The sequence below is a fragment of the Rhipicephalus microplus genome, chromosome 4 (assembly GCF_043290135.1).
Source record: "Rhipicephalus microplus isolate Deutch F79 chromosome 4, USDA_Rmic, whole genome shotgun sequence".
In the NCBI taxonomy this organism is placed as follows: Eukaryota; Metazoa; Arthropoda; class Arachnida; order Ixodida; family Ixodidae; genus Rhipicephalus; species Rhipicephalus microplus.
Window position 1 is genome coordinate 78,172,245 of NC_134703.1, and position 25,366 is coordinate 78,197,610.

At 43.2% G+C, this 25,366-nt stretch overlaps 1 protein-coding gene across 2 annotated transcripts in view; it reads left to right on the top strand.

Moving 5' to 3' along the window:
- The window catches only part of LOC142814319 (uncharacterized), a 130,047-nt gene that overhangs the window by 1,404 nt on the left and 103,277 nt on the right, over positions 1-25,366 (top strand). The window lies entirely within an intron of this gene.

Genomic DNA, 25,366 nt, shown 5'->3' on the forward strand with positions numbered 1-25,366 from the left:
TGTCCTGCAGTTATCAGCCTATAGGTGCTAACAGTGTCATATTTTGTACAAACCACATATGATCCACGCGAGCTGTAAAACGTACGCGCAGATTATCCTACATTCAATAACGCATCTCACTGGACGTTTGTATGATTGCGGAGAAGCCTGATCAGGCAGTATGTCGGTGACATTGATATCTTCTAAGATATCTGCGTTTATTATGCTGGAATCAACGTACCGCGTAACATAGGATTATGATACTATCAGCGAAAGTGCCTCTTTTACCGCCATAGTCACCTACACACATCCTTTGTTCCTGTATATTTCATGCCTTCGCTAATTGGCCGTTCATTTGAATATGGCTTGAAGCAATCGCGGGAACATATAAAGTTTCCCAAAATTACCTATAGAGGGGATTATGGCGCTGCGATCGTTCAGCGACCATGGGAATGATGGGTAGTACACGGATTTGTCTAGTCTTCGTACTTGCGGGCAGCGAATCGCACTTGTGCCTTCCTATATTGATGCTTTCGGTTTTGCCTCATGAAACCTTTTGAACTTCGTGAACTGATTTGAAATGGTATGTCTAAAAGAATAAGGTGGTGAAGTGCGACTGTTGACCATTTGCTGATTTTTGTTTAGTGCGAAAACAGCTGCAAGCCACACGAACACACACGGAGCCAGAAGTACGAAGATTAGACAAATCCGTGTACTACCCATCACTCCCATGCTCGCTGAAGCACCGTGTGTTGCAGCTCCCATAGACACTAGCACCAGAGTTCGCTCTGGTGTATATTTAGGGTGCTCAGTTGACCTATCGCTCGTGTCTCCGTTAGTTGCGTTCATGCCTTTTTATGCAGAAGGGCGCCAGCAGCATTTGTATATATGTGTGGCGATTACCGTCACTTCTCCTGGAAAAAAGAAATGCGAAAGGTCAGCGTCACCGTTTTTTTTTTTTGAAGATGTGGTGCGCTGCAGACGATGACAATGATGATAGGTCCATCTGCGCCTTCAACGTGCTGCTGCCATGACTTCTGGGATCGTACCACGGATTGCCAGCGTGCCTGGCGTATGCTCATGGCGCTACTTCCGCGAGTCATCAATTATTTGTGTAGCCGGTGGCTGCTACTTGTGCTGGTTGTAAGGCAGGGCTGCTGGTATTTCTCGGTGAGCGCCGTAAATCAGACACTCGTCCGATGCCGCAGCGAACTCAGCGAAGCCGCGAGGCTTGATTGCACCATTCTGACAAGCAACAGTTATCGACAAGAAAAAACAAACCAATAAAAAACACGCAGTTTGGCCTGCGTCGCTTAAACTGGCTCAGCCATGAACCGACTTTCTGACGCGTCCTCTGTGTCAGGTCGCTACCAAATATTTGGTGCTCAAGCGTGAATGTGTATTGACCACTTTATACGTAGGTTTCGGTGCATTCATAATGCACTGTATGTGCTCGCAGTTTTGCTTAATTAACAACTAAATGAACTAGGCTACGTGGGACGCACGCGCATAAGAACTGTCGGGTTGGGGCTTTCGACGTTTGATGACGTTATTAATTGACGTTGCGATGTATAAGAATAAAAAAAATATTCTTTTACCATCCCAATGGGGCGGCGCCAGTGTGTCTTATGTAAAGTCGTCTATAGTGTTTTGGAGGTACAAAAGATTGCGTATTTCGTACACAGGCAAAAGTTTTGTTTTAGTTAAACGACGTACGGGGTTTAGACCAACAGGTACCTTCTACCAAAGGGAAACTAATTAAGGAAATTTTCGAAGGCGTTTGCCTATTAATTTATCACGCTTAGGTAATCGCTGGCCCTCTCAGCGTTTATTCCAGTGAAAAAAGAAAAGGTACTCTAAATTTTATATATATGGCCAAAAAGACATGGGGCAGGTGGACATGTGAAGTGACGAGGTGCCGTGCAGCTATATATAGAAATGTGACTACCGCCCACGTGTCGGAAAGTCTCCTTGTCGAGCCATCGGTGCGGCGACATTGTTCGACGATTTGCGTAAATGTGCGTCATATCGAAGTGACCTTATAGAAAGGAAAGCAGACTGAGCTAAACGGAACGTTTCATTGACAATAAAAACATCTGCAAACCAGGCCGGCACCTTCCTAATGCTTCTCAAGTGCAAAACACACACGCACACACAAACGGCATTTTCCTCATTCGCGCACACAATGACATACGCGAACATCGATTCCACATGCGCGAATACAAAACCGCCATATGCACGACCTTTCGTTTGGCGAAATAGCAATGCCGTATTTTTTTTTTTGCTGTTAATTTTCTTACTCGAAATTTATCCGTGATGAAATGTATATATTGGTGCCGCAATCAATATATATATCGCTGGAGTATTCACGACTCCTTATATATATATATATATATATATATATATATATATATATATATATATATATATATATATATATAACGCCAAGGAATGTATAGGGGAAGTGACTTGAACCAATGTAACGTAAATAAGAAGAAAGAAAAGTGGGGGAAAAATAACTTTCCGTGAGCAGGAAACGAACCCACGACCTTCGAATAATGCGTTCTATGCCCTAGCCACTGAGCATGGCGGCTATCTCCCCAGCCACTTTATTGAGTTTATATGTGAATTTAAACGTGGGAATGTCAGACAGCGTCATCTGTAGCCATAGCAGCGAGTGTGGAACGCCCTTTTATGAGCCTGTGTGGCGTCACGGAGCAGATGAACTTATTACGAGCGGGCAGCTGACCAATAGTATCTCGTATAAAACCTAACAATATTTACATTACATTGGGTCTAATAACTTCCCATATATATATATATATATATATATATATATATATATATATATATATATATATATATATATATATATATATATATATATATATATATATATATAGTGTCGCAAATGCAGTGATGTACTTAGAAACGCGAACACCTCTCCTTATGCCGCTTTAACATTCTTACGGTGCAGAATATTTTAATAACATACGAAGCAACATTTCGCCGTGACTAAATAATTTTTTTGCAATTTATACTTGTTTTCTTCTCTGCACGTTGCCCTGGCCCAGATTTCATAAACCACAAGTTATACTTGTTTAGTGATTACTTGATCCACTAAATATATGGATTCATGATTTGCTTCTTATTACAGATCATGAGTCCGTAGAAATCGTTTACCACATGCTGCGGCGGCTGAATTTCCGATGGAGGCGGAAATGTTGTAGGCCCGTGTGCTCAGATTTGGGTGCACGTTACAGAACCCCAGGTGGTCGAAATTTTCGGAGCCCTCCACTAGGGCGTCTCTCATAATCATATGGTGGTTTTTGGACCCAAAACTCCTCATCTCAATCAGAAATCGTTTACCACGATATTTTTCTGAATCCCGCCAAACCATTACCTTTCAGCGTTTTAAATTGTTGCTGCAGAAGCATCTATACTCTGCTAACCAATGTGGTTATGGCAACGGACGCCTCGCTGTCGAATGAAAAACCAGGCATCGAAATATTTTGGCCTGAGTTTGACTGGTCAACCCTTACGATTACATGATTTTATTCCTGTCTTTCTTGCTAAATTCATGGCAATTGTATTAGCTTTGGGCAGGCTATAGGTACCTCGATTTTAGTATATTTTCACCGACTCATTCTTTGATTGCTGTTCTCTTTCCACATCTGGTGACACGCCTATATTGAAACTACTTTTCAATTACTAGTTCCTCCTCATCTTAAGTGTATTAATTTAATCTGGGTGTTTAGAAAAATGTTTAACGATTTTGAGTACTTGGTATTCAGCTGTAAACCGTCTGTTGGGGAAAAGTGGGTAACGATTTAGAGTAATAGGTACTTTACCATGGGAGAGCATAAAGCCGTCCCATATATATCCTGGCTTATTTATGAAGTAACCTGACGAAAAACGATGAGAGCTGTCCCGCTAAAAGTGAGCATGTATAAATCAGTACTGTGTTTAGAAAAAATGTTTAACGATTTCGAGTACTTCGTACTCAACGATAGGAGAGCACTGAACCATCCCTTGTGAATGCGGAGGTGTTGCATTTTACTAAAATGACCTCGCAAGTCTACAGGTTTATTTTACAATGGAATGGCTGACTCTTGCGAAAATGTCGCTCTCCGCGCCGATAATATGTTTTCCCCTTAACAGCACGCAACACGGTGGCACGATTTCACTCATGTACAGTCGGGCAAAGTTTATCTGACCCAGCATTGACTACTTCTCTGGATTACAAACACCTTTTATTTCCCCGGCACAGTGATATGGCTAGTTCAGGGATGATGAAAGTTGCCATCACGAAAGTTTGTTGCCGTGCTACCTCCCTCAAGTTTTATTTCCATAAATCAGGTTAACTGAATTCCCCTTTGTGTTTTTTGTTTGTAATCAGGACGAAACTATTTGTCATTTTTTAATATTTACCGCCGCTTCAATGCATTGTGGAAGTGTATACTAGTACCACCTCCTGAAAGTTCGGCCTGGAACTGTTAGAACATCTTCTTGCGTTTGGGGCCACTGCTCCTGGGTACAACCACAAGGATGTTTTTTTTTTTTTGCTGTTCAGGGCTATATGACTGCGTATAAAAGCATCTCCTGTTTTTAATTCTGTGGGCATAACATTTTTCATTCATAGTGATTGATACTTCAAATCAGAAACTGGTTACAAATATTAACTAGTGGGTTGAACAATAACATAATACTGTAATTATGGAAAGAGTTCACCTCCTACTCGGCCAGTCTTCCCAAACGGGCATGTGCCATGCGTGGAGGACAAGAATAAGTGGGCTGTACCCTTTTCTAGCCACCTCGAAGCCGACCATGCAGCTGGAAAACTTGTCGTTTTTCATCACAATCACCATTAATATACTTGTCATGCTACCCTGCGTTTCTTTTCTCTTCGAGCCCGGACTCTGTGATAGACCATGCATGTGTGTTTTTACAGTAACAAAGTGCAGTCGAAATTTTCCCGCAAGTGGCATGCGCTGTCTGAATTCTAAGCCGAACACCCTCCTATGCCGGGACTGACGAGTTCAGGTACAGTTTCTTTTCCTCTATCCATTTAAACATGCAATGGTCTTCCCCTGACACTCGAAAATTACCATTGATGAATTCGTTATGGTGGTCATGAGTTGCATGCCTTCCAACTCGCAGGCTCATATATTGCTTAATAGCTTCAGTCACCACTTCCTTTCTGATTTTTTTTGTGGTTTATTTTTGGCATACCTCATTTCGGCGAAAAGCATCTTAATGTTGCAGTATGTAGCAGTAAAATAAAATCAAAGATGAAATTCGCTTTAGTTTTGGGAAATGCAGCCCTAAGTGTGGACAAGGTCATTGAGGGAACACACAGTAAATTTGCTTCCTGTTCCAAGTTTCAGTTATCAGAATATTAGAATAAAACGATGTGTGACACCAGCCGCTGTTTCCATTGCTATAGCCACAAATGAGGTTATGATAAGCATATAGTTATCGACATCATTTATGCTATATCAAATAATGTAATGTTTATTTATTTTTAGGTACACTGCGGCCTCAATGAGGCTATCGCAGGAGTAGGAAAAGAATAAAAGGACAACCAATGAACACTCATGAACAGGCTTCCAGAAGAGGAGGAGGAAGAATGAAAGTCAGAAAGGTGAACCGTACGTGCGGCCGGTTTGCTATTTTACGCTGCGAGAAGGGGAATGAGGGATGAAAAGATAGGGAGATAGACAAAAAAGAACATATAAAAGGGTACGGGCGAACTTCAGCTACACTGCTGCCTTCTACAGTGGTGGGCGCAGAAATTCAAGCGCATCACGTTCCGCTGTATAGACCGTCCACTGTATGAGACGGTCACCTAGCGCCTCTGGAAAACTTGCAAGCAGACAATATAGATCGTAGAGTACCTGTTATAGCAACTCAGTGTATGGTCAATCCTCAAAGCTCTTCGAACACTGTTAGGCATGCTTCGCCTGTTCGTCGGCAAGTTGAAATCAACAGGCTTCCAGAAATTCTTTAAGTAGTAAGGAACGGACACTTCTGGGCAACAAATTCCAGGCTTATATATAGTTGCTGAGAAAAAAGCTATGTTTCAACATGCGAGTGCGGGTAAAAAAAAATTGCAATGCGTGGTCGCTGCTCGTAGGTAAAAGTCTAGACAACTTAAGATGGCTGTTTAGAGTGTCGAGGCGGGGAGAATTGATAAGAATGTAAAGAAATTTTAGGCATTCAACATGGCGATGCTTCGTAAGTGTAGTGACACTTTTCTTGGGAAGGAAATTTGACGAAGAAAAATTCCTCTCATATTTTTGCATACACAACGCAAATATCTTTTTGGAACAGATTACCGTTTATTGTGTCGCATTCCGTGTGTGTGTGTGTGGGGGGGGGGTGCACTTCACGCAACCATATTCGTGAATGAGACGTGTGAGAGTTTTGTATGTAAGTATTTCGGTCTTTCGAGGGCCAAGACGGTGTAAGTTACCTAATCTCTTAAGGGCATTGCTGCATGTGAGTTGAACATGTTTACACCGATACGAATTGTGTCATACCTAGGTCTTTGAATTCTAACACCTTGCACCGCAAGCTATAACATTGGTAAAACCATAGTCAAAATTCAAGGACCAATAACGTCGGGTAAATGACGTACTCATGGTCTTAGAGAGGTTACTATTCGTTCGACAAGATTTGGAACAGCTGCAAAAGTGAGAGAAAGAACGCTGAGAGTGGCACGATCCGGCGGAGTTGTAGCAGTATGATATAGGAAGGCGTCATCTGCGAAAATGCGTATCTTCATAGGGGTGTGCAAAAGGAGGGCATTAATATAAAGCAATAATAAGAGAGCGCCTAGCATAGAACCTTTGGGGACTCCTGAATAAATAGGCTTTGTAGACGAGTTAGTAGGGTTATAGAAAAGGCGAGCGAGTATATGTAGCAAACTTTTAAAAAAGTTCGCTTTTTGTATTCGAACAGAATGTTGTGCCTGAAGACTCCAGGTTTTAACGTAGCTAGCTTTCCATTTCTAAATTGTGAAAATGTGCATGGTTAAAGTGTAGCATTATCTCGAATGTGAGGCACACGCAATAAATGCGAAGTTCTATGCTGCATCAGCAACAGGAGTAGCACCTAACTGCACTTTAGGACATGAATTCCTGGCTAATATAGTTGACGACGCGTTCGCCTGTACTTCGGTGCTATTCACAGTAACATAACCACATCTTGCGGCAGCGACCCTTTCAGCGTGAGTCGTGCCTTCATTTTAGCCATTCCAAATGTTGTCTTCGTGGGATACTGCAGAGCTGAAGAACCCGATAAGGCGGTGTGTTTTTATTAATTTTAATTTTGCATCTGTATCCTGCGGGCAGTGAAATTTAACGCGATGAAGATATTTCTCTTGGCTCATAGCACTCGCCGACAAAGAATGCATCCGCTCTCATCAAACCATCCTGCAAATGTACTTGAGTTGATTAGTGAAGTCAGGAGTGGCTGACTATGGCCATCTGAGTATCCCATTTTATGCCTTGTTTAATGGCCATATGCAGTAAAGCATCAGATTGGCAGCAATCTGTTTTAACTAATACTGTTCTATCAAGAAACTATTTGCACTTGCGATCTCCTACGTTATTTATCAATGTGGACTAAGACTGAATGACGTAGTTCACGCCATAGACCAAATAGCTGCTTTAAAGGTTTCGTGTGAGGAGCTTTCCGTATACTCGAACATGCATTTCTTCAATTTCGCAGAACTAGGCCTTAGTGTTCTTTGATGACATTAAGGCACGTGAGGTTCACCATTTCATAAACTCTTCGTATTTTCCTGTACGTTCCAAGTTTAGGGGGCTCATACTGCAGCTGACATTAGTGTATAGAGCCATGGCTTCCAAAGGCATTACTATACAAGCTAAATTTAGAGCACACAAACTTTTTGTCGCTGTTTTCCTTTTTTTGCATTTGCTTCGAGGCATGCTGTTTTAGCATAGCGTGCATGCAGTGGCTAACATTTTCACTTGGAATTATGTTGAAGCGTGGACATAAATGCTTGAACATACTTTAGTAATACATCTACTCTCGGGAGTGGGCAAATTCCTGTTGTTTCTTTATAGCTTGATGAAAATTTCTGTTACTGAATTCCCACTTGTGTGCCGAGGAAGGAAATTGCATTATGGTATTTAGACACTAACTCTACATTAACTAGGCAGGAGAAAGGGTAAGCTGTAAGGCTCCATGTACAGGTAAAGCGTCCAGCCAGCCTTTACCACAGAATAAAGCTTTAAGGTATACAGCTTCTTTTTGAAAACGTCAAGTCATTTTATTTCATAACATTTGATCGATCTTTCTGCTTTGTTCAAGCTCTGGATTTCTGTTTCTCTTTTTGCAAATGCTCGTGACATTTTGGTTATTCATCTCCCTACGAATATCCCATATATAGACCTATATGTAAAACTCCATATATGACTACATCAAGAATTAGGCATATCAGGCTTACGAATGCCCCATATATGGGGCCTATATAGCCTGATATGCACAATTCCTTATGTGGCCATATATAGGCCTTATACAGCCTGATATACCTAATCTTTGATATATCGATATATGGAAGTTGCTATATATAGCCATATATGGCAATCATCTACATATGGCTGTATATATTTAGAAGCATTCGTATAAGCTTAAACATGGCTTTATATGGGTACCTTTATATGTAGCCATTCAGATTATTCATTTATATGCATTCAGCTTGCGTCACTCAAATAAAAATGGCCCCACAAATCATTCTACAGCTAGAAATATTACTGTTTGTTAAAATGTCTGCAGCCGCCATCGTTTCCAAAACAAAGGTTGTATTCTCACAACATTCTTGGTCAAGTTATTCTCTTTATCTCGAGTTATTCTCAAGGCGCTATTCTTAACAATGGAATTTGGTACCTTATTTAATGTTTGTGGTCGGTACATACCACTGTGGTTCCACTCTCCAGGTAAAGCGTCCAGACAGCCTTTCCCACAGAATCAAGCTTTAAGCTATACAGCTTCTCTGTGAAGACGTGAGGTCATTTTATTTGATCGATCTTTTTGCTTTGTTCAAGCTCTGGATTTTTTTCTTTTTTTGCAAATGCTGGTGCCATTTTGATAATGCATTGCGAATAGATTGTTTATTATCATGTGGCAAACTGCTGTGCCCCCTCCTCGTTTAATAACTTTCGTTACAGGCAGATAGTTGCAGGTAAATAGCGTGAGCACCCGGCGTTTTCATGGCGGCACATTTTACTTTGTACTTTGGCTCATTCCTTAGCGTTATTATGCTGCTTAGAAATCTTGAATGTCTGCTTAACCCCCATGGCCATCTTGTTCTTACCGAACTCGCCTATGCTAGCGTTCGTGCATGAAATGAGAGCTTTTAATTGCTCAACTATCTCGTTATTTTGCATAGCTACTTTCGGTGTCTAACTTCAGCAGGAATTTTCGGTGTCTAACTTCAGCTGGAAACCGACATAAACAGCATGTTCTCTCATCTTTCTATGTCGTGTCACTTGATAATCGCCGTCCCTGAGGAGGGAGTGGTGAATGCTCACAGTATATGTACGATGAACAGTCTGATGACTGTGACTACATCTTGACAGGAAGGCCCAAAAGCCACAGCATTTCCCTCAGGGCCTTTGTACGTCGTTGGGAGTGGAGGAATGTATATTGATAGAAGCAGTATCAGTCGCCTTAGTCCTGTATTAGGATCTGCTGACGGCCTTTAGAACGGCCAGTATAGTTCCTTTACGGCAAAACTTCAGATAAGTTGCGTACCATTCCTGCTTTCTTTGATTATATGGTATTACGTGACATCGAGTGTATATCTAGCAAAATTGACGCAGTGATCATTGCAAGAAGGAACACTTGCTCTTTTCTTTTCTAGCACGGTTTGCAGTAGTACGTGTAATCCTGTGCAGGCCACTATTCACCCTGTGCAGGCGTTTGTATACTCGCAGAATATCGCATGTGACAGTTCCACATGTGTACTCCGCGGATGCGAGAGAATCCGGTGGTGGGTCACGGCACAATGCACGCCCGCAATAACCCGAGAGAAATGATGTTAGTCTAGACTGGCAAACCTCAACTATCTGTCTAACTTTCATTTCATGTCACTGATGGTGGCATGTGTGACTGCCCGCATTTCACAGAATATCGCTGCGCTCGGAGAACTACGAATTCCAGGCAACAACCGCAAGAGAAGGCGAGAGAGAGGGATGCTAACTGCTCTAATCAGAAATTAAAACACATCCATGTAAGTATACAAATCTTTATCGAAAGCATGAAGGCTATTTTATAAAGGCTGAAGCGGTGAAACCCTATAAAAGCAATAAGCTATACCAAAGAAGTGGAAATAAAAAAAAACATGAAGACAAGCTACGGCATATGCACGTGTAGCAAAGGCACACTGTTAAGAAAAGTCATCGAGCAGGGTACGTTTTTTTTTTTAGTCAACATGTCGACAAGATCATGCCTGTCTCACGCCATGTTCATTCGCTCATCACTTGAAACCTTCATCTATAGCTGCACATCTAGCTCCGTTGACTGGACAGGTACAAATACATACGCACGTCCATCCGTGCGTCCTTCGATGCGTCCATCCGTCCGTGCAGCCATCCGTGCGTCCGTCCATGCATCTGTCTGTGTGTCCGTTCGTCCATCTAGGCAACACTCCAAGTACCACCATCTCGCATCTTTTCATCATATATTCCGCATATAGAAGCACCGCCATCCAGCGGACATTCCAAGGACTAAACTAGAGGTGGCACACGCACACTTTCTTACGGCTTGCACTACTTCTCTCGTGTCTACTTCTCACCTTTAACCACCTCGAGTTGATGGTATATACTAGTTCACTGTATTGATGGCACAGCGGCCCAACGCTCGCCAAACCTTTCTAAAACCAAGGAAGTTACGCCCAGCGAGTATAACCTAGCAGCCCTTTCTTGTCAGATTGTGCTCAATGTACATGCCAATGGCTGCTAATGGGGAATGAGAGACAGGAGAATTCGGCTTTTAGTGAACGCGCACGCTGCGAATTTTTTATTGTTCAACAACGCAAACGAGAAATCTCCCACCGGCACCACCTTGCAGGTCAATGCCTAAGACTGGTTACGCACTATGACTACGACGAGGGACGAACGGGCGCCGCTTTAAAGAGCCTCGCCCCTAAAAGCGTGAAATGTCTTCCTTGGTGTTAGTGCATCTATTTCTGTTTTAATTTTTTGCATGGTCATCTTATTATTGTTTCCACTACATTATTGTTTGCAAGTTTTAGATAAAGGTGATTCGGGGTTGATGCGGCAATTTATCGTGCTCCCATCTACCGCCACGTCGTTTTTCTTGCATGACCGACTCACGATCGGTTAGGAGGACGTTTAGCTGGCTACCATATTCCGTTTCTTTATTTTCACAGTAATCGTCGCAAATACACAGTTAAAATTCCAGCACAGTGGTAACAACTTCACCTGAAAATTAAAAATAAACAATTACAACAAAAAACAAGAAGGCTTCGGTTTAACGTAAGCTCCGCCCTAGAAGTTACCGATCTGCATTTATATTAATGAAGTTGCTCTATATTTGAGACTGTGAACACGCCTAACCATTAAGACGCCATAAAGAGAGGCATGATGATTGTCCTTGTGCTGGTACATCTCAGGTTCTTGTGCTGATGCAATTGTTTTGCGGATAAGGCTCCGTGTAGTTTCTACTGCTCTTTAAATATATCTGAGGACCCCTGAATGCTAAAGTCGTATTCTCAGTGACCCGAAAACACTTAAGATTATGGAACTCGTCGTATATGGTTGCACACTTCCTTTTCCTTAAGTTTAGCAGACATTGTTTTAACACCAGGCTATACCATACTTACTACACGTTACTGCAATTGGCTGTATTGAGGCCATGGAATTCATGGCCTTGAGTAGCCTCAATGTATATGTGGTGTTGGTGATGGTCGAGCAGATCTCTGACAGTTTTTTTTTTTCGGTGTCTCTGTGACTATTCTTTACGTAACCGGCCGAGACCTACTAGCGCGAAATGAAACCGACGACCGCAAGGAAGAAGACCATGCAGGACACGCGCATGCCAGTTATGACTAACGCAAGCTCAGCAACATAAAAAGGGGGTTGCGAAGAAATACATTGGTAATGGTCTATAAAATGTACATTCGTCCTATCATGGAATTCGGCTGCGTCTTATTTTCGGGCAGTGCGACATATAAAATGAGACCGCTAATACTATTAGAAAGGGAGGCCTTACGACTGTGCCTTGGACTGCCCAAGTTTGTTGCTAACAACGCGCTATACATGGAAGCGCGTCTACCGTCATTGTTAAATAGATTCAAAATGCTTACTATCCAAACATTTTTAAAACTATACACTGTGCCCCAGAGAGCATCATTTTATGCTTTTATTAAAGAACCAAGTTTATTTTTTGAAACTTGGTGGTCACGATTCCACTGCCCACAGATCTTGTTCGTTCAAGCGCTGCTAGAACCACTGAACGTCAAAATAAAACATATTTTCACAACAAGAGACGTTAACTTAGATCTTAAGATAGAATTTGAGAATATTTATCCCTCTAACGCAAAGCAAATGCCATTTCAATATTTAAATGATCGGCTGCAGGATTACTTGGCGCATTTGAACTTGAACAACATAATTGCGACCGATGCATCCGTATCAAATGAAAAGGCTGGGGCAGGTATCTTCTCACGTTCCCTTGACTGGTCCTTTTCGGTTAGACTCCCAGATTACACACCAATATTCATGGCAGAATTATTAACTATTGTACTGGCACTACGGAAACTTCCTTTGGGCGAATCGGAAGCAGTTGTAATTACAGATTCTTTTTCAGTATGTGCTGCTCTGTCTTCAGGAGCCAACTTAACACTTATGCACATGTTTCGACAACTCATACCGACAAACTTGAAAAAACTGCAGCTCTTATGGGTACCAGGTCATCGTGGCATATATCTCAATGAGATGGCGGATGCACTAGCCACAGTATCTCTTAGCGGTCCCATTATCCCGATTTTGCCTGATACGGCTTACGCGACAGCAATAAGGTTTAGAAACCTCTGTTTGCGTGAATACGACTGCTACTCATTGGATAAATATCGAGATTTCGCACATCTAAGATGCCGCTGGAATAGACAGTGGTGTGCAACACGGCACTTGGAAGTTACTTTTACAAGATTGCGTTGCAGAATTCCTCAACTGAATTATTATTTGCATAAAGTTGGTCTAAAGGCGTCACCTTTATGTCAGACTTGCCAAAAAATGGAAACGATAGATCACTTCTTTTTGTTCTGTCGCCGGTATTCTCATCAGCGGAAAAGATACCTGGTAGCTCCACTTGAAAAATTGGGATTAGAATTAAATGTGGCAGTAATTTTGTCGTTTGGCAGCATTAAACTCGGTTATAGCCACAGGGACGTCTGCTCTGCGGTATTTGAATAGATAATTGAAACAAAGCGATTGCCATGTTAATCTGCCTATATATATATATATATATATATATATATATATATATATATATATATATATATATATAGACCCACCATTACCTCTGTCTCAAATCGCATCTGATGGCCTGCATCGCTCCCTGCTCAGATATACTCCTTTTTCGATTTTCGGCTTTCCTTTCTATATTTTTAGCCCAAAATTACGTTTTCTTTGAAAAACCATTAGCCTTTTAGTTAAGATCCTGCCGCCCGGTTCTTGGCCGATCCCCCTTTGTGGGTGTGCGCCAGAGTGTCAAGGATCATCATCATCATCATCATCATCATCAACTGACCCAGGAGTGGACTCTTTTACGCTATTCCGTAATTGCTCGGAGAAAGAAAAGCCACTCGATTCTTGGCCAATCCCCCACAGTGGGTATGCGCCACTAACAACAGGAAAACAACAACAAAAAAGCTTCTTGGCTGCAAGCAACATTTACTGTCAGAGTTGTTTACCATACTATTGCTTTAGTTTGTGAAAATGCGTTGCGAGTATTTTGACTGGAAGTCCTTGATAATTTTAGAACGTATTTGCACAAGAATTCTAACGAGCATTCACCTTCTTGTTCTGAGGTAGTTTTTCGTAGCAAAAGCTGGGTTCAAAGATCATGCCTTTGTCATGCCTTTGTCGAAGTCATGTCTCCGTCTTTTGTGCTCCGAGTCTATGTGAAAGCTGTGTTCAAAGTTCATGCCGTTGTCATGCCTTTGTGAAAGGCATGCCTTCGTCTTTAGTGCACCGTGTCTATACCGATTAGGGTGGCGCTGCATGTGTCACATAAATGTGTATTATAGCACTGCATGCCAGCGAGAATAGCGTTTCTCTTTCAACAACGCGGGCTGCACAAACTGGAGGCAGCTATTAGGAAGTGAAAAGTTTGTCTAAGCGTAATGGTCTTGTTTGAATAACTTATCCACCTGCGTAATATATTAGTTATGTATAATTACTCTGTTTTGTTAATAAAAACCAGGGATCACGGTTGACGTTAAGGCTGTTTAGTTTTGCTGAATTCTCTGCATTTTACCGGGTCGTTGGTATTATATCTCCATAGATACTCTGCGAACTGAGGCTTTGCTAACGACCCTGCGCGAACACAGACCTTATGTCTTCCAAAGCTTCTATTTCTTCTTACCATAGTCACCCTTAGCATTCACACCCGCGTCCATTCACGTCCACTCACTGTAATCGACTGCTACGTTCAAGCGTCGTTCATGGGAATTCACTGACCTTTACACTTTCCATGCTCACATCTTCTTATGATGTTTTCAGTTGCAGATGCATCTACAATGTTCTCGGGTGCAGATAAACATGCCTTATTTGATATATTGCAGATGACTATCAATCACCTCGCGCTTTAGTTATGCCTTTGAGACATGCTGCATGCTTTGTGCGTGAAAATGGTTTTGTTTGGCACAATACTTTTTAAGTATTCTGGTAATATTTTACACCATTATAAAATTGTGAACTAATACTTAGATTAGTGGTGTGTAAAATAACGGTGTCACAAGAGGAAGGAACAGACACACGGCGTCAACTATAAACTCAGATGCGCTGATACTTTGAATCGCCCAGGAACCCAGTCCTACTAAAGTGAACTAATACGCCCGGTGAACGATATGTGTGGCTTACAACAAGTTGAACCGTCGGAAGGTAGTACGGATTGATTGATTGATACGTGGGGTTTAACGTCCCAAAACCACCATATAATTATGAGAGACGCCGTAGTGGAGGGCTGCGGAAATTTCGACCACCTGGGGTTCTTTAATGTGCACCCAAATCTGAGCACACGGGTCTACAACATTTCCGTTTCCATCGAAAATGCAGCCGCCGCAACCGGGATTCGATCCCGCGACCTGCGGGTCAGCAGCCGATTACCTTAGCCACTAGACCACCGCGGTGGGGCGGAAGGTAGTACGGAGAAAAACCGATTCGGTGTTGAATCTGGTTGATATTAATTATTGTTATCCGTACTGTGTTTGGGTAGTAAAAACGGCGCAAATATAAAGACAAGGACAGAGGAAGAGACGACACCGTCCTGTATTTCTGCCATTCATGTGCACATACCACGAAACTTTCAACTCAACGCATTCATTAGAACAAGGAAGAATCGGCAATCTTGAAGAGAATGTCTTTGCGTTTCGAAGTTTTGAGGCGCAAACGTAGTCGCAAACATGTCAGTTAATAATCTGGGATTTCATGTGACATCGTTGCTTCTTTGTTTGGTACACGTATTTAATCGCCTGCTTTATACGAAAGAAAAAAAGAGCGTTGCATGTGCAGGTCGTGTGTAATATAAGAAGTCACCGGCGCAGCACTCATGGTGACAGGTCACAATTAAAAGTGTGCATCAACAGAACATACACTGGTGCCCAGTGTTTTATTGCACAAATCGTATTGCACAATGCTTTATTCAACAACTAAGACCATCTTCCGAAATTCATATTATAGCACTTAGCATTCTGTGTATTGCAAGTTTTTGTTATAAAAACAGGCGTGCGCAGTTCATGCCATCTAAGTCCTCAGCATTCCGAAATGAGGGCTTGATTTGTGAAGACTTGATTGTGCTCCAATCGAGGTTTCTTAAAGGTACATAGCTAGCAAGGGACACATTATATTTACGTGGTCGTGCGTATCGTAAGAGAATATAGATTGGTTCCGGCAAGGAGGGTCGGGCATTAAAACGCGAGTATAGACAAGAGGAGTTCGTACTTCTCAATCATTCGCTTGGGTGTTTCGAATAATGTTCCGTGCACGTTATGGCAACAGTTATGTGATGTGCCGGACCGGTAACTGGACGCGCTGATTTGATATGCGTGCGCGTACGAGGTGAGTGTATCATCGTTACAAGCCCTTCGGTGACCAAGCCTCTGCAGCTGTTCCGTTGGCGTGCCTTCGGTGTTTTAGATTATACGCAAACAGCATGACTCAGACATGAATTCATGTAATGCTCACGTGTGTTTTGGCTATATATATATAAGAATGCTCCGGATGCTCAAGTAAAACGACGGCCACGCACGAGGCTGCGACATCTGCGCCCATTAACGTCAGTGGTTCATCCTGGCTTTGTCTTAGAGCACTATAGTTACATCCATTATGCGACGCCTGACATCACAGAGGGACATTTTTTTTTTTGTCCTTAGACATTCCAGTAGCTCCGTGGCGCCTCTTGTTGTCACACAGATTCCCCTCATCTGCCTCCGTCAGAGAATGTTCTTCCTCCACGCTTTAAAAATCTGCCTTGCGATTTATATGTACGTGGTTGGCTTCAAGTTCCATGGCTCGCAAGTGCATGCGTGTGCGGGAACCGGGAGAAAGGAAAACGGTGTCAAGAACTCGTGAGATCTTTGTTACCTGAGCACCTTGCTGAGAATGTCGCCGACCTGTAGCCTGCTATTCAAACTGTGCCCATTCACCAGCGAATGCACGTGGTGCATACGCAAGGACATAGTGCCCTCTAGCACCTTCTCATGCACTGCCCTTGGAACGTGTCTGCATCGCTGTACTCGTAGACTATTGTCCGCTCTGTGCATGCCCCTTTTCCTCCATCATTAATCTGTTTGCATTACAGTGGCGTGACGGAACTCAACAGACTGGTTCTCCTTATTCTTTTGAGTGTACAGCTTGTTCGACCCTACTGAAGGTTTGTATATATTGTATTATGACACTCTAACATCTTACTGTGCTGATTGTTTCATGAGGGAGCGGTGTAGTAGAGCATTTCTTTGTTCTTGTTCTTGCTTCGCTTTTTATTTTTCTCTTGGTGATGATCAGCTCTTCGTCCTAATAAATGAAACATGTTGGAATTCAATAGCAAGCGTGCTGCTCTCACACTCAAGTTTCAAGGGTGAGCAAACTAAGGCATTATAGCAAAGTACGAAAATGTTCTTGGAAATGACTGCCCGTTCACCATCAGCTTTAAGCGAAACAAGAAGTCACACACGACACTGTGACCACGTGAGCCTGACTATTTTTATCGGGCCATGACGAAGTGAGTCCAAAGCAGAGCAACGTCAAGCAGGGAGTAAAAGGTTTCGTCTTCAGCCATTACCGCCGTAACTGCTCAGGGGTTTGTATTCAAAGCAATTGTGACTACACTAATAAGTTGTGGGAAATAGGTATAGACGGAAATGAAGATGGACTTGGGAAAGAACATGGAATGGCTTAGTTGTTCCTTTCTTGCGACTTATCTTGTGGCATAATAAATTGCGACCCAAGTGATGTATTGAAGCCAAAGAGCAGATATCAGACCCGCTCTGCAGTTTCCAAAACATTTGACTAAACATGACGCCTGCATGCTCCTATGCCACTGGGTGAAAACACTCATGTATTGCTGGGGCACTCGCTAAGGCTCATAACATGTACAATTCTGTGAATGCTAGAGAGAGCTATGTTGTGTTTATTACTGAGTTATAAAAAAAGACATACTAAGTTCAGGGGAACACGATAACCTGAAGAGATGGAAATTCCCTTAACGGTGGTATTGACTGGAGCCAAAGTTTCGGCATTTGTGTTTTTGAAGGCGCCAGTTGATTTCCTTAACGCCGTGTATGCGTACACTTTTATTTCTCCTTCATGGCATTGCGGCAATGTTGGGAGAAAGTGGAATGTATATGTGCGCCTTTTCTGTTGTTGTTGTAGAATCTGTTTAGGGAGAGGTTGGTGCGTATACATGGCTCCAGCTACTCCTCTTATATACATGATAATTTGTGTCACGAGCTTATGAATAACACTAGAGTACTGTAAACGTCACGCATGAAAGTCTAATTTTAGAAGGAGTGTTCTCGCGTGATGAACTATGTATAAACGGCAACAATGTTAACACACAAGACTCACAAGAAACGTTTGCACTTTGCACTAGAGTTTCATCTCAGTCTTTCATATAATGCAATCACACAACTGTCACTCGCCTGCCCTTTAAAAACGGCTGTCCTGAAAGACAATAGGCAACGCGAAAGACGTGAGCTGAGGTATCTCAATGCGGCAGTGATTGTTATTGTGAACCAGTATATTTCTGATATTCCCGACTCTTCTAAAAACTGTACTATAGTTCGCATGCAGCAATATTTGGAAGAGTTTGTGTTGGCCGTGGACCCAGACGTTTTGCTAGTGATAGTGGCCGCCTGTCCAACCTGTTTATTTGATTCCTCCTTCATCACACTGTCCCAATGTTGGAGTTTAGTGATGAAGGCGTACCCCCGCATGCTGCCAAGGGAACCAGTTGCTGCCTTGGCAAAGACAAGCCCGGTTGTCATAATGTTGGCTGCAGTGAAACGTCCTGTTCAAGGTTTTTTTTTTTCTCCTGAGTTTCTGTGCTATTCAAAAAATGAAGCTGCTAAACTCAAACGCGCAAATGTTGCAGGATAGTGGGCAGCGTCTTACGGGAACCGACAAGACCAGGCAGCAATATAAGGCGTTTGCAAAGGGGCCACAGGATACGGAGTAACACACGTCGAGCGGTGACACAGAGCAGACACGAGCGGCCGCAGTTCAAACAATCCAAACCTCCTGCGGAGGGCAGCGCAGATTGCTGTGCAGTTGAGTGGAGGACGCTGTCGTATACGTACGAGTCCCTTTGGAACACAATAGAAAATGTGTGTTAGCTAAGTAGAGAATCGATATCAGCCAGCCACTTTCGTAAATTCAGAAAAATCACCAGGAGGACGCACATCTTGCCATGCCTGTCAATTTTTAAAATTTTGTCTACATAAAGTTTAGTTTTATTATTTATGAAAACAATGCCATATATGAACTGACAAAATTATCCATATATGGCTACATCAGGGAATGGGTGTATCAGGTGCTTATAAATGGGCATATGTATGCTCGCTATATATATATATATATATATATATATATATATATATATATATATATATATATATATATATATATATATATATATATATATATATGTGTGTGTGTGTGTGTGTGTGTGTGTGTGTGTGTGTGCGCGCGCTTTGAAATCACCTTTTTTTCAAAACGAGCATGGTTTCCTAGCTCGCGCAATTGCATTAATTGTTCTGTTGAGTCATCCCTGAAAGTGGTCCAGTAGCAGCTGCAAATTCAGTAGCGCCACGCACATCAGGTCTATTCAATGCAGGCCTAGGCTTTACATACGCAATTAGCAGGTATTCAAGCAAATAAATGTTGCTTGCACAATACATAACTCTCACGTGATTCAAATATATGGTTTTTAACAGATAAATACCTAGTGGGAGACATTTTCAAGCAGTGTCTCCCCCTCCAGCCTGACCAACAGGAGAGTCAGAACCGGCATTTATGCGTGTGTGTTTTGAAATGAGCTTTTAGAAAAGCAGCATGGTTTCCAGCTCGTGTGATTGCAATAATTGTTTGGTTGGGTATTCCCTGAAAGTGCTCGAAAAGCAGTTGCGATATCGAAAGCCTCACGCACATGAGGGTTATAGGAGACATGCCTAGACACTACAAGATAAACAGGTATTGAAGCAGAAAATATTGCCTGCATGATAGTAAACTCTCAAGTGATTCGAGTACTTGGCTTTTAAGAAATAAATCCCCAGTGGGAGACATTTGCAAGGAGCGTTTCCCCCTCCAGCTTGAACACGAGAGTAGTCAGGAGCCTCCCTAGCTCCCTTGATTTACGCCAATGCATCCAGCACAGAAAATGGAAGCGGTCCTGTGCTGCATTAGACTTCATTAAATGACCTTGTGAGCTTTCTTTCTTTCTTTCCTTTCTGTCTGTCTTTCTTTCTTTCTTCCTTCCTTTCTTCCTCTCTCTCTCTCTCTCTTTCATTCTTTCTTTCTTTCTTTGATCACAGCTCAGTTTATTACTCAACTTCGCTTCCAGTAATTTCGTCTCATGAAGAGCACTCTATGATTTAAATTATTAAGCGTCAAAAACAATATATGCAGAGAGCAGGCGAACTTTCAGGAGTATGCTATAGCCCGTCTATAGGGACCAATCAAAGCGTAATCTCGCTTTGAAATTAGTATTTGAGTCGAGAGGAAGCGAGAAAGGGTGGAACTAAAGGTTACAGCACTTCGGTTTCATACATAGCGGAGTTGTTCCCGCGTTACCATCGCCTTCGTATGGAAGTGCTGAACAAGTTGCGGACATGGTAGAGAAGTGGAATTACAGTGTCAATCAAGCGTCCGGGGAAAGGCAAGGTATAGAGCTCAACTGGAGCGATTGTTTGGTTCGATACCCGCCACTGGAAAGTGAACTGACTACACAAAGGGTAAGATGGAAACAGAAACAGATACACGCATGCAATCCCTGCTGTTCAGACTCGCTCGCTGGATTCCGTGCCGACCGGTTGTGCCCTCGCGATCTCCAACGACAGCGCAGCTCTGGCCGACTGTATTCGCCCTACGCCATCTCCTGTCGCCGGCAAGAGCTCTCGCCAGTGGTGCCCCGTCCTCGAACTCCTGCAACCGTGTCCATCTTTCCTGTCTTATCCCTACTTCCGTCGCTCCCTATCCCTGAGCCTCGCTCTCTCCTTCCCCCCTCTATCTCTCTACATTTTAATCATATCCTTTTATTCCCTTCTCTACCCTTATCTCTCGTGAGCTACTGTTGAGGTGACTTCCCCCTGAGAGACAGTTACGGGGCTCACTTTTCTCTTCTTTTCATTTATAATCGCCCTCCCCCCGCCTCCCTGCTGTTCACGTCGCAGGCTTACACCTACTCCTGTGGAGGTATAGAGGTAGTACTCTGCGTAGAGGTAGTATTACGTGCTTTTCATGTTACTTGATAGTGTCGTGCCAGTCTATTCTCCTCTTTCATTGGAGGACTGTGTAGCCAATCGAAAATTTTTCTTTCACCTTGTAGTGTTTCCTCTTTCTCACTCTCTGTGGTGTCCTTAAGAAACATTACATGCACTCTATATACAGGGCAAGTTGATTAATCGTCTAAAGTGCTCTTCTATCTTTGTGTCTCTTAGGCTATGTTAGTGGAAGCGTCAGAAGGCGATAATTTCTACTTACTACTCGCTGTATTCTCACTTATAGTCGGGCACCTGCATTGTTGTCCATACGTATACGCTGGAGATCTCAGGGATCTCTACAAGCGAACATTTGGAGCCTAGATCGAGTACTTGTGGGTGTATATTGTTGAACAACGCCAGGCTAGTGTGTAATAAAGCAGGAATATTGCCAGCTTTTGGACCAATGACGCGAGACTCGTGATTCGGATCATTGGTATATATATATTTTATAAAAAATATCTCAGGGTTTGCTTTTTTTACTAATTAGCATCCTATAAAAAGTGCAACACGATGGATTTTTATGCGCACGAATGCAGTCGCTTTTATCCATGCGTTTATAACGCATCTGAAGGTCACTTTTGTGCATATAGATACAACGCTGTACATTTCAAACCGGTCCACTGGGTTTTACAGGAACCATATCAGAATTGGTAACCCCGATAGTCCTTACAAATTATATATCCCGAACAGCTAGATACTTAAATAACTCGCCATGTGTCATAATAATGTGCTGCCTAACGTCCTGCGATAACGTTATATCATGCAGTTCCTAAATTTTATTTGACTACGTTCGCTCTCCTGTAAACTTGCGCTAAACTCATTAGCAGGGGGTCAATGTTGTGTCAAATCTTTAATGAAGGATACACGATTTGCCCACCCTACAACTCGTATTTGATCAGTTAGCTCTCTTGGTTATGCGCGAATCGATATGAATGTGGCACATCGACTCTGCAAATCACTCGCTGAAGTGTATACCGATATAGAAACATCCACTGACAGAGATATTCACTTTCGTTGTGCGCGTGTGATGCACGCTCTTCTCGCATACGCTGGAGCGTTTATCGCAACGTACACGTCATACATACCGCTCGCCGTCATGACGCGCCTGTTTTGACGCCGCTTTGCGCATACAGCCGCCGCCTTCCGGGCTCTTGTGTATGTTCGAGCACGCAGGCACACGCATACACACATATTCACGCGTGCTGCGCTTAGGCTACATGCAGAGACATAGACGAGTAGGACATTCAAAAAAAAAAAAAGGACTTGCAGCAGACACGTCGCGGCGACTGCCGCTTTGCACACTGCACATGTGTTTATCTGTGTTGAGGCCGCAAATATATATATATTCCTGTCGGATATTGTATACGCGTTGGCGATGCTTTTCCTGCTGCCGTCGCTAATGTTCGGCGGCCTGTGCATGCGACGGCACTTGTACGCATTGAGTGCGTAACATTCCCCCTCTGTCCTATCGTACCCTCTCCTTCGACGCCCACGATCAACGGCAAAGCGGGCAGCAGCTGTCTGTCTGCGTCTGGCGGGCGTCTACTGCGACTGCCGGAGCAGCAGCAGCAACCGTGCGCAACAGCGGTGGTTGCGCGGGCGCTGTGCCGCCATATAGGTCAGGTGTCTGCTGCCACGTGCTGTGTGCCTGCCTGTGCGTGTGTGTGCATGTGTCGGCCGTGCCATCTTTTTTGGGGCTTCGACCGAATTCCGACCTTCTCTCGCGCCTTTATCAGGAAGAGAACCGAGAAGGAAGGTAGGGAGGTTAGCCGCGAGGAAAGGTGGATAGGTTAACCAGCTTAGGAACATAATTGAGTTTCCCACGCTATACACATATCAATGGGATGAAGAGTTAAGAGATGGAAAGGAAGGTGAGACAGACAGACAGAGCATAACACAGCACACAGTCCGTCGCAGTCCTTCGCTTTTGCGTGGTACGTGATATTGCTGTCAAGGTGCGCCACAAAGGACGCCAGTCAGGGTCTCTGAACCTAATATATACCGGAGAGTCGCAGAATATGCGTTGTAGCGTCTCCTAGCAGTGGCAGGCATCGGGAAAAGTGCTGTTGGCCATGTCGATGCGAAATGAACACTGCGGTCTCTCCTTCGTTGAGTCCAGTTGCATATGCTGTAAGGTAGAATCCGCATATACTGTATATACTGCATATAACTGTCAGATGTATCACCGAAGATACTGTACCCACTGAATGATGTATATTTTCCCTTTTCGTTCACACCATGTATGGCAGCCCTCCCTGGCGGTTTTTAACTTTTGGGCTCCTTAAGTATTACCAATCTTGTGCACACTTTTTTTGTAAACTAATATTGTCGATATTGATTGAACGGAATATATATAGACGAAGCCTGAGATTGCCAGATGGATACCCAGCACTTAAAAACTTACTGCGAGGACATAGCAGAAGGGTCAGTCGGATGACCGCAGACTATGGCGTCCGTCACGGTATACGTAATCTGCAACACATATGGATATTGATTAAAGTGCAAGAAACCCTTTAAATATATTCAGAAACCAAAGCTTCGTTTGTTGACTATTAAGAATTTTCGTAATGGACTGATCTTACACATCGCTTGCCTGGGATTCTCTTATTGCCTATAATGCAAGTATTTTCCAACACGGTTAGAGTACATATGTGCTCACTCTCCAGGGACAGACATTAGTTTTTATACTTGTAGTTTTTCTTATGTGCAACAAACCGTCGCATTTTCTTTCCCGTGATGTCATGCGGCTTCTCGCTGGGGCACCATGGTTATTTGATGCTGGTCTCCTCGTTAAGTGACTTCCAAAAGGTCGTTCATACAAACTCTCAAATCCCTCTAAAAGTGATATAGTCAGCAAACCGTACATTTATCGTCCACACTTTCCTGGACATGGCCAGCATTTAACCAGGACCTAATTGAGACTCTATACAGTATGTAGTCCTGCGGGTACATTGTTTAAGAACGATCTTGTCATCTCGCATTGGTACGTATATGATCCGTTACGCTGTAAGCTTGACGACCTAAAATTCAATTTTATAGCCGTGATGATGTCATGAACCTCAGCCATTAGGACTATTGATTCTATATGTGAAACACGGTGATTTATTCAGAACGACGTGCTTCGATTTACTCTTCGCTTTTGTTTTTATAGATAAATCAATAGACCTGCACTTACTTCATCTCTGGTTCAAGAATGTGTTGGTGAACCTTCGGCTTATTACCACTCGGTGGGAGATGGCAGCGACACTCTTATGGAGGCACTGGTTGCCTTCATGTCGTGTCGATCGTGATTCGTGGCTGTGGCTCGAAATGCATGTCATGCATGTATGAAGGGCCGTATGACATACATCATGAAGACAGGAATGCAATGAAGGATTGCCCCGCCGTGGTGTTCTAGTGGCTAAGGTACTCGGCTACTGACCCGCAGGTCACGGGTTCGATTCCCGGCTGCGGCGGCTGCATTTTCGATGGAGGCGGAAATGTTGTAGGCCCGTGTGCTCAGATTTGGTTGCACGTTAAAGAACCCCAGGTGGTCAAAATTTCCGGAGTCCTCCACTACGGCGTCTCTCATAATCAAATGGTGGTTTTGGGACGTTAAACCCCACATATCAATCAATCAATCAATGAAGGATTGTATACAACTTAAGCTCGCTTTCATACGTAGGCGAGCGCCGGCTCCTCGTTGTGTGTGCCCTAAGTTGGCCGTTCTGAAGGCCGAACGGCCGTCACTTCCGTGGAGCAGGGATGCGTTTTCATTTGCATTTTGCTAACATGCGCCTAACGTAGCACTACCTCTGCATGGCACAGCTTGGCCGGATGAAACAAGGAAAGCTTGCAATGCCTGCACTTGTGCGCAGCTGCAGAGACTCGTCTCGTCGTCAGGGTTCTGTCGCAACTGTTTGCCGCCTTCTTCTTATCTTCTAGCATGGCCATTTAGCCAGATAGCATGGCGATGCAGGCCAGAATTTCGTCGTCCAATACTCATCTGGCCATTTTCGCATTAGAAGAGCAACACGAATGGGTCAATAAAATAGAAAATAGAGAGAAAAAGCAACTATTCAGAGACAATTTACTGACGTAGCGTACCATGCATTAACTGAACAAACTTCAGTACCTTAATTAACGTCAAATACT